This window comes from Typopeltis vanoorti, chromosome 17 (assembly GCF_054136105.1).
Source record: "Typopeltis vanoorti isolate ZY-2024b chromosome 17, IOZ_Tvanoo_1.0, whole genome shotgun sequence".
Lineage (NCBI taxonomy): Eukaryota > Metazoa > Arthropoda > Arachnida > Uropygi > Thelyphonidae > Typopeltis > Typopeltis vanoorti.
The window spans coordinates 82,458,003-82,470,984 of record NC_143565.1 but is presented as its reverse complement, the minus strand read 5'-3'; the positions used below and the strand labels follow the sequence as shown (position 1 = coordinate 82,470,984).

Sequence of the window (12,982 nt, the reverse complement as noted above, 5' to 3'; positions counted from 1 at the left end):
AAGCTGCTTGTTTATTTATAAAATATTGTCCTATGGATGTCAAAAAATAATAATAAATAAATTTTTAAAATGTTAATTTTCGCTCATCACTTTTTGTGTGGGATCAAATTATTAGATGGACCATTTTTAAGTTTCGGGCCAAGGATGCATGATCCAGCAAGGATAATCTTATTAAGGGACAATTCATGAAGAATTGTTATGCGACGCAGAATAAGAATTACTCGATTGCATTTTTCGATATAAACAGTTAAGCAAAGCTTTGATTTTATGAAGCAACCTGAGATCAGAACGTGATTTTTATTACTGACAGCTCTAAAAAAAAAAAAAATCACGTTCTGATCCAAGTATGCACCATATAAACAAAGCTTTGCTTATCTCATTATATCGTCGATGATAAAAGGAGCTACTTGAAGCATTGATTCAGAGACAATATAAATTCTATTGCAAGTACTTAAAAATAATCGAAATTTGACTCATCAACAACAAAAGAAAAAAAAAAAGAAATTGTTAAAAAATGTAAAACATTAATTCAAATTGCTTTCAAACTTTACCCTTATTTTGCATTTTCACAATTTATTTACTTTTACATTCACATTCATTTACGAATAACTTTTGATCCTGTTTTCATAAACCCTCAGCGATAAACAAAAAACAAAAAAACTAGGATAGAGAATAAGCATGGCTTTAATCAAAGATTGTAAACTTTCAAAGCTTTTTTCTTTCTAAATGCCATTCTCTGAAATAACAATGCCCCCCCCCCAAATATAGATATTATAGCATCAACAGTATTGATGTTGCCATTAGCGCCAACTGAGGAAGAGTTTGCCCCTGGGAAAAACTTTTTTTCATCCCAATCCAATAAGGTCGAGCCTACTAATAATTAAAATAGTATTTAAGAAATATAAAACCGTACACACTAAACGCGGTCTCCAGACCTCCTTCTGGACCCCACAGGCCTCAGTAATTTCTACTAAATATCCTTTACTCTTTCCCCTCGTTATCATCTATCAATATTCGTATTTATTGTTATTTTGTTCGAGTTGCTTGTGTGTGTTATAGCTTTTATAGTATCAAACTTCTTGGTACAATAAGAAAAAACTGAAAAAAAAATAATAATAACATATCACATCCACACTATTCTCATATTTTCACATTTTCGCACGCCAGATTCGAAACCAGGTTTCGAATATACGTTTAAATCATATTATGGCAGCAGATTTATTAGTACCGAGTTTATTAAATCAGTAGAAATTATTATCGGTGGTTGTAAACAACATTTTCGTAAAGAAAGCATTGAGTTCAAAACTTATTTTTTAAAATTGTTTTCGATTTTTTTTTTTTTAATTATTTGTGTTGGACTTTAGAGCAAGAAGTGTGCTATTCAACCTCCATATAAAAAAAAAATGTATACAGTTTAAATAATATATTGTTGCTGAAAGTTTTTCCACTTGGTTATGTTATAAATTAAAGATGTCAAGAAATTATATATATATATATATATAGCTTAAAAAGAATGGGAGAGGGAAGATTAGGAAAACAAGTGTTCTCTGCCAGGTTGGTAGGAAAAAGACCCAGAGGAAGACCAAGATATGGGTAGATTGATACAGTAAAAAGTGCCTTAGAAGATAGAAATATGAGATCTGACAATTGAAGCCTTCATAGGATTGATTTGGAGGAAAATTGTAGATAGGAAGTTAGTAATGGTTAAGTTTTTCATGTAGTACTATCATATCCTGTACACCTCTTGAGTGTAAATGTCAAAAATTTAATGATGATGATGAAGAAATTATATACTTGGTTTAATCCTTTATCCAAGTGTAAGCAAACACTTGGATAAAGGATTGAATCAAGTATATAATTTCTTGGTATCTTTAATTTATAATCTATTGTAATTCTAATGTTTTTTTGTTTGATTTTTTTTTTCTTAACGTACCGAACTTTCGTTCGTTTAAGAATATTTTCTTAAAGTATTTTCTGAAAGTACGTAAAACAGAAAGACAAAAGAAAGTCCAGCAGTATTCGGAGAAATATCCCCCAAAATATTTCCGTATAATGAATATAGAAGAAAAAAAAATTATTGTCAGGAGTGGGATTCGAACCCACGCCCACATTCGTGGACCAGAAATCACAGTCATGTTACACGAAAGGAAATTATCCTTGAGTCTGGCGCCTTAGACCGCTCAGCCATCCTGACATATTTTGTTTCTCCTTTTAAAAGGGACATTCTATGAAAATATGAACATTACATTGTTTTATTTATTTACATTGTTCCCAATATAAATGCATCATAGTAATCATATAAATGCATCCAAACAGTACAGTATTTTTGTTTTTGCTGAATATATCGATATTTCAAATTATCACCTCTTTCTAAACGTACAATTTCCACTTCTTAAGCATCTGTTATAAGATATTCTCGCTTTTAAAGGGGAGGAACCTTAAAAGTCAAAACGAGGGCGATGACATTACAGCCAGTTTAGAAATAACTTTTCTATGCAACATAGAACAATAATTGCAAGTAGATATAAAAATTAAAGAAAAGTGACGAGTCAGTAAACTTCGAAGCAAACAAACATCTTTCCCTCGATTTCACGACGTGTGGATCTCGACATTAGGAGCCCGTAGTCAGTACAGCGATGACCAACTTTTTATTTTTTATTTTTTACACAGTTGCCATTTTACACAGATCAATCACATTATTTATTTATTGAAAAAATGTGCCATTTTTACATTAGTGAATCCCATCATCATTCCAGTCAAGGATTTAGGCCTAGCATGGCCTGTTCCAGCCTTAGAAGTCATCGTTGAATCTCTTAAGAAGACGTCCTGGTTTTCTTTATGGCTTGTAATTTAAGGCTTTTTTGTATTGTATTTATTTAAATTATATTTCTTTATATATAATTATATTTATTATATATAGTTATATTTAAATTGAAATACTAATTATTTAAATAAAAATTAAATTATATTTGTGTGTATAATTTTATTTAATGTTATTATTTTAGAAAGAAACGCAGACGTATATTTCACATCACATATTGGAATTGATGTTATCATCAGGGACGCGATAGTGGTTTGTGGCGATCGAGTAGAACGCCAGGGAATCAGATCCAAGCAGAACCTGTTATAGACTCCCATTTTGTTCTTTTAGATGGGAATAAAAGTGTTCTACAAAACGCGAAAAACTATCAGAAATGAGCATTCGGGTTTATTCTTCACTGACGTTACATTTTGGGGACATGCATAGATTTATCTGGAAAACCGAAACTTCATGAATTTTGATCAAAGAAGACTTCACTTAAACGCGCTGCTAATATTCTCTGTCTTCCGCTTATCTTGTAGGAGTTGTATACACATAGTAAAACTCCGTGTTTCTGTATGTGTAATGAGATACAACAGTCTCATTTATTTGAGTAACTGATTGAGTAGAATGGAAGGCAATGCTTCCATGTTTTCATTGTGATCCTGTCAGCATATGTGACGTCATCAAGAGCTCATTATGCTATTGGTTATACCAAAAAAAAAAAAAAAAACCACTATGAAAACTATGGAATATTAATTACTGTGGCTTCATAAATTTCCCTCCTTTTTAGTTTCAGGATTCGTGCATTCATAACTTTGAATTTTATTTTTATGAACGGATTTTTATGAAATTTCTAACTTCACGAAGCAGCTGGATCATGGAGGGGTCAAAAATAGTTTTACACGTACTGCTAATGCACCAACATTAACATTAACATTTCTGGCTAGATGGGTGAAGCAAAATTGCTTTTCATATTCCCCTTTGTCTTGTAATGGAAGAACTTTGAATGGAGTGTTTGTGAGCTATATGCTCGCCCATTGAAGGCAGTGAAGTTAGTTGTGTTCGACTGAACTTAAGATAGACTTTGGTCTTTTATATTTGTAACTTTCAGCTTCATTATATTCCGAGGATTCCTTGATTAACGGGTTTGGATGGCTACTTGTCTTGGTAAAGAACTTCTCAGCTAGATTTATGAGAAAGGAGGAGATATAAGGGATATTAACTTCTCTATGGATCTGGGTGTTTCTTATGAACCAGGGGGCATCCAGAATCATCCTCAGGCACTTATTCTGTAATCTCTGAAGTTGTAGAATGTTTGAATTTACGGTGTGGCTCCATGCTTAGGATGTGTAAGTGATTACTGGTCGAATTACCATCTTGTAAATTGTTAATTCTGTTTGCGTGTCCAGTTTACTTTGTCTGTTGATCATACGGTAGAGCTGTGCTAAGACGTTGGATGTCTTTGAGGTAATGTAACTAATGTTTGCTGAATAGGAGTTTACTATCAAGAATCACTCCAAGATATTTAACTTCAGTCTGTCATGGGATCTTTACTCCCAATAAATAAATATCCTCCATGGTATGGGTTTTCTTTCTAGTAAACAATATAGCTGAGCTTTTCTGAGGGATAACTTGTATCCTCCAGTCTGCCATCCATTTTTCTAAAGTGTGTATGCTAGTTTGTAGTCTTTTAGTTGCCCGTTTTGGGCTCAGTGATCTTGCCATCAGTGCAGTATCATCTGCATATAATGCAGTGAATGTTGTTCTTGGGTTCAGAGGGATGTCTGCTACATAGATTTAAAACATGGCAGGTGCCAGAAGAGATCCCTGAGGTACACCTGCCGAGATCCTGCGTCTGGTCGAAACCGTTTCGCCGACCCTGACCTGCATATATCTGTCTTTCATGTAAGAATGTATTATTTTTATTAACCTGACTGGAAAGTTAGCCATACTTTGTCAAACGCCTCCTCTGCGTCGATGAAGATGGCAGTTGTATTGAGTTTCCAGTTGAAACGTTTAGTAATGATTTCTACCAGCCGGTGCACTTGTTGAGCTGTACTATGGGCCTTACGGAAGCCGAACTGTTCATTAGGCAAAATTCCTAACTTATCTGTTTATGCTTGGAATCTTGAGAGGATCACTTTCTCTGTCACCTTTCCGAGGCTGGACAATAGGGTTATGGATCTGTAGTTTTCAGGAAGGTGAGGATTTTTTCCGGGCTTCTTCAATGGCACGATGGTGGCTGTTTTCCATGTAGTAGGGAAATGCTGGAATATAAAGATGGCATTTGTAATGGTTGACTATGGCCTTTCTTGGAAGTAGTTTTACTATTCTGTTAGTTATGCCATCCGGTCCTGGAGCTTTTTTATTGTTTAGATGGGAGATGATATTTATAATTTCTGTCGGATTTGTAGGAGTGATATGTTCGGAGTTAACAGTGTTCTGTCTTAAGGTTATCCTAACATGACGATGAATCTTGTAAGGTTGATATTTAGATTTGTATAAGATGGATTGCACTGAGATTCTAGATTATCTACTAATGCTTCGGCTTTCTCTTCATCTTTGTGAACTGTCCCTTTCTTGGTTTGTATAGGGGGTATGAGTTGCTTTTTGGTGCGGATTGCTCTTAAGAATTTCCATACAGAATGATCTTCAGTATTGATGTTAGCCAATTTGGTTTCCCATTGATGGTTTCTGTGTTTTTGAAGAGCTTCTCGGACCTGCCTGTTTAAATTGTTCAATACTATTTTATCTTGTGGGGCTCTGGTATTGCTAATACACCGTAGTTTCTGTAACTTTTTATGTGGGACTGATAAAGTAATTTCTTTTTACTTTTCTTTTCTTTTCATTTCTTTTTTTTTTTTTTTTTTGCAATAGAAAAGAAGCATCCTACCTACTTTTTGAATGCTTACAATTAAAAAAGTTATTAAATAGAAAGGAAGTGGATTGCTAATTTTTTTTTTAAATTTGAAAATATGGAAATCTATATTAATACCTGTTACTATTGATGATAGAAAGGGTAAATATATTTTGGTGCTCTCCACAAGAGCACCGAAAATTTTGTTACAGTTTTCACCATCATATTTATAAAAACTAAAAAGCGTGCATGTCTTACTAATATACGTAGGCTGTTCAATAAGTAATAAGACTATATTTATACAGAAAACAGATTACCTTTAATCGTCATCATTTACATGGTCTTTTCCCGAAGTTACTACCGTGAGACGCGATGCATTTGTCCCAACGTTGCGTCCACTTCTTAAACACATGTGAGAGTCCGTTTTTTTGAGAGTTCTTTCAAAACCGATTCCGCAGCTTTTACACATGCTTTGTTGCTTTCGAAATGGCGGCCTCTTTCTTAGTGGTTTCTTGAGCTGAGGAAACAACCAGAAATCGCACGGTGCGAGCTCAGGACTGTATTGAAGGTGTGGTAGGATATCTGTGTTGTTCTTCTGCAAAACGTCCACTACACAACCAGCGAATTGTGGCCTTGCATTATCGTGGTGCAATAAGAAGCCATTCTTCAGCAATGGACGCTTCCTTTTGACATGCTTGATGATAATCGCTGCTGTGTTGATCATTGTCTCTGTGATGGACGTTGAAGGTCTTCCCTAACGTTCAAGATCTTCCACATTTTGCCTTCCTTCCTTAAAAGTTTTATGCCAGCGAAAAACACTTGCCCTCGACATTGCTTCATCGTGGAAAGCTTCGCGTATCATGTTAAAAGTGTCCGATGCCGATTTTTGCAAACGCACGCAAAATTTAATCGCAGAACGCTGTTCCAAGGACGCTTCCATTTCGAAGAGTAGTCGCACCTCGAAGGCGCGCCGATGAGTACTTGCGTTTAGTCAAGTGACACTCTGGCACATCAGCCCGTATACGCCATCTATCAACCTCTTTTGTTAATACAGACAGCAACATTTCTTTATTCCACAGAAATTAATATTGTGATGAGTGGTTTCTCCACAGTAAAATTAGTCTTATTACTTATTGAACAGCCCACGTACACAAAGAGATGAGGGTAGCCATATCACACATTAGACCTGATATTATTAGTGAAGTCTGTAAAAGCTGACAAGCTCAAGTATCGCATTAAAATAAGTTCCATTTTTATAAAAGGCAAGTCCATGCATATTTTTATTGTTAGTTTTATGACCTTATTGCTTTTGGTGTTCCCCAAATTTTTCTTATAATCGAAAGTGTTCCGTGACTTTGAAAATGTTAAGAACCACTGAGTTAATCAAACAAATTTCATTTGTTTGACTAACCGATTAGGACTGGGAAGTAAGAGTTCCAACTTTTCCGTACCGAAAATACCCTTTGTGAGCAACATACGTGACTCGTCAGGAACTAAAGAGCTGATTGGTCGCGGATCACTTTGAACTCTTACTAAATAGCAGTAATTTCACAGTGCAAACACAATGAAATATGGCGAATTTGAGTGATGAATTGTATTACGACGATTATGAATTGTGAGTGAATTTTATCAGTATTCGACTATTTCAGTTTTTTTTTTTTTGAGTTTGTGTGGTGCGTAGAATGATTGAGGTAGTGTTGTTATCTGATGTGCAGTTCTCGTTACTCTAGATAAGTACTTTACTCCAGAAAACTGTAATTGCAACGAGGGCGATTTACTAAGCCTAATTTTTGCTTCCGTTACACACCGTCATTAGAATCGCCATTGTTGGCTTATATATATATATTAGAAATAACAGATTATTAACTATTGTAGTGCTATCATCACCATGTGCGAAGAGGAAGATGACGCTTTTATTGAATCTCTCAACAAAGGGCGGACGCTCAGCATTCTCAAAAAGATTGTAAGAAAAGTCGAACTCGCGGTTTTCTTACAAACTACGTTTGTAAGAAAACCGCCTTGGTTTCCAAACGTAGTTTGGAAACCAAGCAAAATAAAAGGACGATATAAACAATACTTTATTCACAAATTATACAGTATGATGTCCCGGATGAAGTCAATTCCATTCATTGTACGTTGCTTCATCTGTTTCATTGCAAATGTGCTCGTCATAATAACAATTAAACTCTTAATTAACCCACACTTTTCTTTCAGAATTCTCTCTCTCTCTCTCTTAGAGACACTGAACTTCGTATCGATGCCTTATTGGGCTGCATGTTTAAAAAAAGGATGAGGACGAAGACATTTGCATCCGAGTATTTCGTTGTGTTGTCTATTTAGTTCTTTTATTTGTTTTATTTAAAGGTCAAAATAATTTACATTTTATAGTGGTTATATACGTTTCCAGTTTGCATTTCTCATATTCTCTTCTTTTTAAAGTCATCTATTATTATATTTATTATTTTCTGTAATTTCTTATTACAATTTATTATCATATTTTATCATATAATCAAAGTTAGAAATTATACAATCTCGCAGTAACAAATTACAAACATATTTTTATGCTTTTTGCCCCAAGATTAAAAATATTAAAAAAAAAAAAATCTTCATATTCAAGGTGGACCCAGGTTGCTCTTCAATGCTTAAAAATTTCGACGAAACTTGCAGCAGAAAACCCTTTACTAACATCACCCAAAGAAGTTGACAATACAACCGTTCTTTATTTATTTATTTTTTTTATTTTAGTTTTGAGTAGTTAGCAATCTTTGATTAAAATTCATTCCTAATTCTTCATACTAGTTAATTTTATTTATCTATTTTTCATATTTATGGGAAAAGATAAAATTTTCCCAAAAATATATAAGAAAAAATTTACAAATGGAAAAGTTGTCAACTCTAATGTCGTTGCTCGTCTTATTAATTTAATATTATAGGAATTAATAACCTATAATAGCCAAAAGTAGATAGAGTACTAGACTGCTACCAGAAGAGAACTTATAAGTATTATATTTGCATATCCAGTGATCATACCATTTGATCTAAACACCAACTCCTTAGCTGGATAAATCGGCGCATGGCTCACGATGATGTGCCTGATATAAAAGAAAAATAAAACTTATCCACGACTCCAAGTGGCACCCCCTTATGACTCGGCACCTAGAATTGAGGGCACCCGTCGCCCTAACAATGCTATGTTGCTGCTCAAGGGTGAGACATGTGTGAAATATCCTGGACTCAAACTCCGTGAAACACTGGTTTCGAATCTAGCTTGCCAAAATATGAATGGAGTGAATGTGTATTATTATTATTATTATTATTATACTTTTACTATTTTTCTTAGTGTAGCAGAAATTCCAAAAGTATGTATAAAAGCTAAAAATATGCAAGCAATCATCGTATGTTAAGAAAATACATAAGAATATTGACAGGTGGTAACCAGAGACGAAGAGATGTGGCTGAGGGAAGACTAACAGAAATTACCATGAATTAGCGATTCGAAAGGGGATTCAGGGATCCTACTGTGTTGTACATATTTTTTGTTTGTTTGTTTGTTTTATCTTTCTAACTAATATCATTATTAGTTCGTCTGATCTTGCTGGCTGGGCAGAAAAAATTGTTACTGTGACGCGGACATTCTCACTTCGGCTTTCATGGTAAAACCAATACATTCGTCAGAAATACTGTTGTTATGCAATTCTATTAATGCTATCTATATTGGGGATTGTAGGGGGAGACAGGGATCGTTTCTTTATTCCTTAGAATAACATTTTGGAAAAAGAAATATATATGTTGAATTTCTTGATTGCATTGGACTTAAAAAGAAGATCCAACGTGAATTCTGCTCCACGAATATGGGTGATGTTTCAATCAATCTCGTAAAAAGTTTTATTATTATTATTATCATCATCATCATCATCATCTCTCAGTCACGTACCTCTTAAAGTAATTATATGAATAGTTATACAGTGCATATATACTCCAATTTAAGTTTCTATTTTACATTTTCAAAGCTATAAATATTATTTATTAAAAAAATAAAACGGAAGGAAAACCGCGTGGTGTTTTATATCAAATCTGAATTAGAAACAAATAAACAACAACATCAACAGTACTTCATTTATGGCTAGAACGTAATTTGATGAGTTTCATTGGTTCAACATTAGTTTTAAGGAAATCACGTGATTCTTCATTATGTTTACACTTCAACTTCAACTCGACTGACTCCAAGGGTGAAGCAAGATGCTTTTCATATTCCTCGCGGTCTGAATGGATACAGTGAAGAAAATAATTTATGAGCGATATGCTTGCCCTGAGAGGGCAACGGGATTATAGATCATTTCTTGAAATCAGAATGGCTTTAGGTTTATTATATTTGCACAGATCCATTTCATCATAGTCGGCAGTTTGTTGCACCAATGGATTGGGATGTGTAGACGTTTTTAGGAAATACTTTGCTGCAAGAGGCTGGAGGAAAGAGTAGATATATAGGGGATGTCTCTGTCCCGATGAAGTCGAACATCTCTGACAAACTATGGGTGTTCAGAATCATACGAAGGCACTTGTTTTGAACTCGCTGTAATTTCACGATATTAGTGTCAGCGGTGTGGCTCCATGCTGGCGAAGCATGTAATTATAGATCGAATCATCAATTTTCAGTTTCGAAAATTTTATTGTTGTCTCTAAAATTTGTAGGAATATCAACTTAAAAATTTTAACAGGAATGAGTTAAAAAAAAAAAAACGATACTGTCAGGTTTGGGATTCAAACCCATGACCACATTCGTGAACCCGAATTCACACTCTTGTTACACAAAAAGATCCTTAACTTTGAGGCCTTAGACCACTCGGCCACCCTCACAACACATCGTAACTTATTTTATTTATTTTATTTTTAACTCAATCTATTAATTTAGGAAGGGATGATTTTATGTTTATTTGCTGCATATAACACCTGCAACAGAGTTTCATGTTAGCAACGTTTATGCCGATCCTATTAGCATTTTCGTTGTATCAATATTCCTATTTTGATTATCATTTATAGCCCCAGAATTCCAGTTACGCTGAGAGAAAAAAAAACTAATTAAAATCCTTGTAATAATAATAATGCATCGTATCCACTATTTTAACATTTGGACATGCCATATTCAAACATCCGGGGTTCTGGTTATACCAAAGAGATGATCTTCACGGACCTTAACACTCAGGCGCTCGCAGCTGATCTGTCAGATACATGCAAAATGTTTAATATAAATATTCTTACGCAATTCAGTGTATAGCTTGGAGGTCATGAGTAGTTCTGCATTCATATGTTGCGAGTGATATTCGCACTTTTTTTTTGCTGTCAGTTTGGTTTAACACATGTTATGTAAATGTTTGTAATATTTGAATATAGTATGGTTTAGTTGGTTTTTTTTTTTTTTATTCTTTGTTCAATAATTTCTAGATTAAAATCAAACGATGTGGCCTCTGTAGAAGCGTAATATAGTACAGCGGTGCGATGATGAAAGGCCACAGTGTAAGATGATCAATTAATTATTATTTTTAAAAATTTAACTTTTAATTTTTGAATGTGAATCGAATCAAACGTGTGATTTGAAAGTAAAAGTAATGGAAATTATTTTCACACTTAAATCACTAAAACAAAAATATATTAGGCGAAAACGTTTCCAGATCAAATTTCATATTCTTCTAAATAACTTTTGTTTTTTTTTCTGATTTACTTAGTTGGCATTATGTTTCCAAGGAAACAACAGATCCGCTTACACCATATGTGACGTCATGAAGAACTAAAAAGGAGATTCATAGCTAATTCTAACCGTTCTGTTTTCCAACCCAACTCTAGACGACTTTAAACAGAAGAGAATATGAGAAATGCAAATTGGTAACGTACATAACCACTATAAAATTTAAATTATTTTGAACTTTAAATAAAACAACAAATAAAAGAACTAAATAGACAACACATCGAAGAACTCGAATGCAAATATCTTCGTCCTCATCCTTTTTTAAACATGCAGCCAATAAGGCATCGATATGAAGTTCAGCTTCTCTGAGAGAGAGAGAGAGAGCATTCTGAAAGAAGTGTGGGTTAATTAAGAGTTTAATTATTATTATGAAGAGCACATTTGCAATGAAACTGATGAAGCAACGTACAGTGAATGGAATTGACTTCATCCGGGACATCATACTGTATAATTTGTGAATAAAGTATTGTTTATATCCTCCTTTTATTTTGCTTGATTTTCAAACGTAGTTTATTTTTTATTTTTTAAGGTTTTTTAATATAAAAGGAGAAGCATAAAACGAAATTCAGCATATAAAAAATCGCTTTTTTTTTCTCCCCAAAAGTAATGCATGAAGTAGAAGAGAATACCTGTTCTCAGGAGAGTGATTCGAATGCTTTCCCCATTTTCCATTTTGTTTTAAAAAGTGTAAATAATAAAAAATATATTAAAATTACAACTTTCACGTTTTTGAAAAGAAATGGCTTCCCATTCGATGCAAGAAAAATTTTGCCATGCAACAGAGGAACAGAATTACAAACTGTCTGTTAAAAAATGGATGCAAATTTAAAAAAGGATACAAAAAAGAAGAATTCGTTAAAAATATAAGAACGATATAAGAATAACTATATTTTTATTAAAATAGAGAGCGCTAAAAGGGAAAAAAAAAGTAAAGCCAGTGAACACAATTCAGAGGTTTCTGATGATAGTAGTGTGAAAAAAAAATAAATAAAATTAATTAGTACTGAGAATTAATAATCCATTCCAAAGCAAACTATCGAAAACTATATTTAAAAAAAAAACTGCTACTGCATGTTATCTTGGAGGTCAAGTTAGTAAAGCTCTACCTACGCAGATTTCAAAGCTTTTATTTCCTGAAGAGAATTGTGCCTGTTAATTATTATTATTATTATTATTATTATTATTATTATCAGTCATTTTAAGAATGCCTGTGAAATTAATGCACTGTGCTGAGCAATTTTAATATAAACAAGCGTTTTGCAACAGTATAAACACAACGAACAAGAATTTTTTACAATTAATGTTGAATCACCGTAACATTTGCAGCATTGGTAGGTAATTTGTAAAGTTACGTTTCATGTACTATAAACGAGGTATTGTTGTGGTTTATTTCTTTTTTTGTTGTTTATTTTCTTTACCACATTTGATGGAAAATAACGTCGTTTTCCTTCCTTCAAAACAAACAAGAAAGGACTTTTCTTTTTCAGTTTTAAAAAGTTTTGTTTGCTGTTTCGAAGATTTGTGCAACTATGAAGATAGGATTTCTGAGATGGGCGAGAGAAAGAAAAAAAAAAGCTAC

At 33.5% G+C, this 12,982-nt stretch overlaps 1 non-coding gene across 1 annotated transcript; it reads right to left on the bottom strand.

Moving 5' to 3' along the window:
* Positions 1-2,078: 2,078 nt before the first annotated feature.
* On the bottom strand, positions 2,079-2,194 carry TRNAL-CAA (transfer RNA leucine (anticodon CAA)). Its single transcript has 2 exons — positions 2,157-2,194; positions 2,079-2,124 (listed from the first exon to the last, which is right to left on the bottom strand). It is a non-coding gene; the product is annotated as a tRNA-Leu (tRNA).
* Between the last annotated feature and the right edge of the window lie 10,788 nt (positions 2,195-12,982).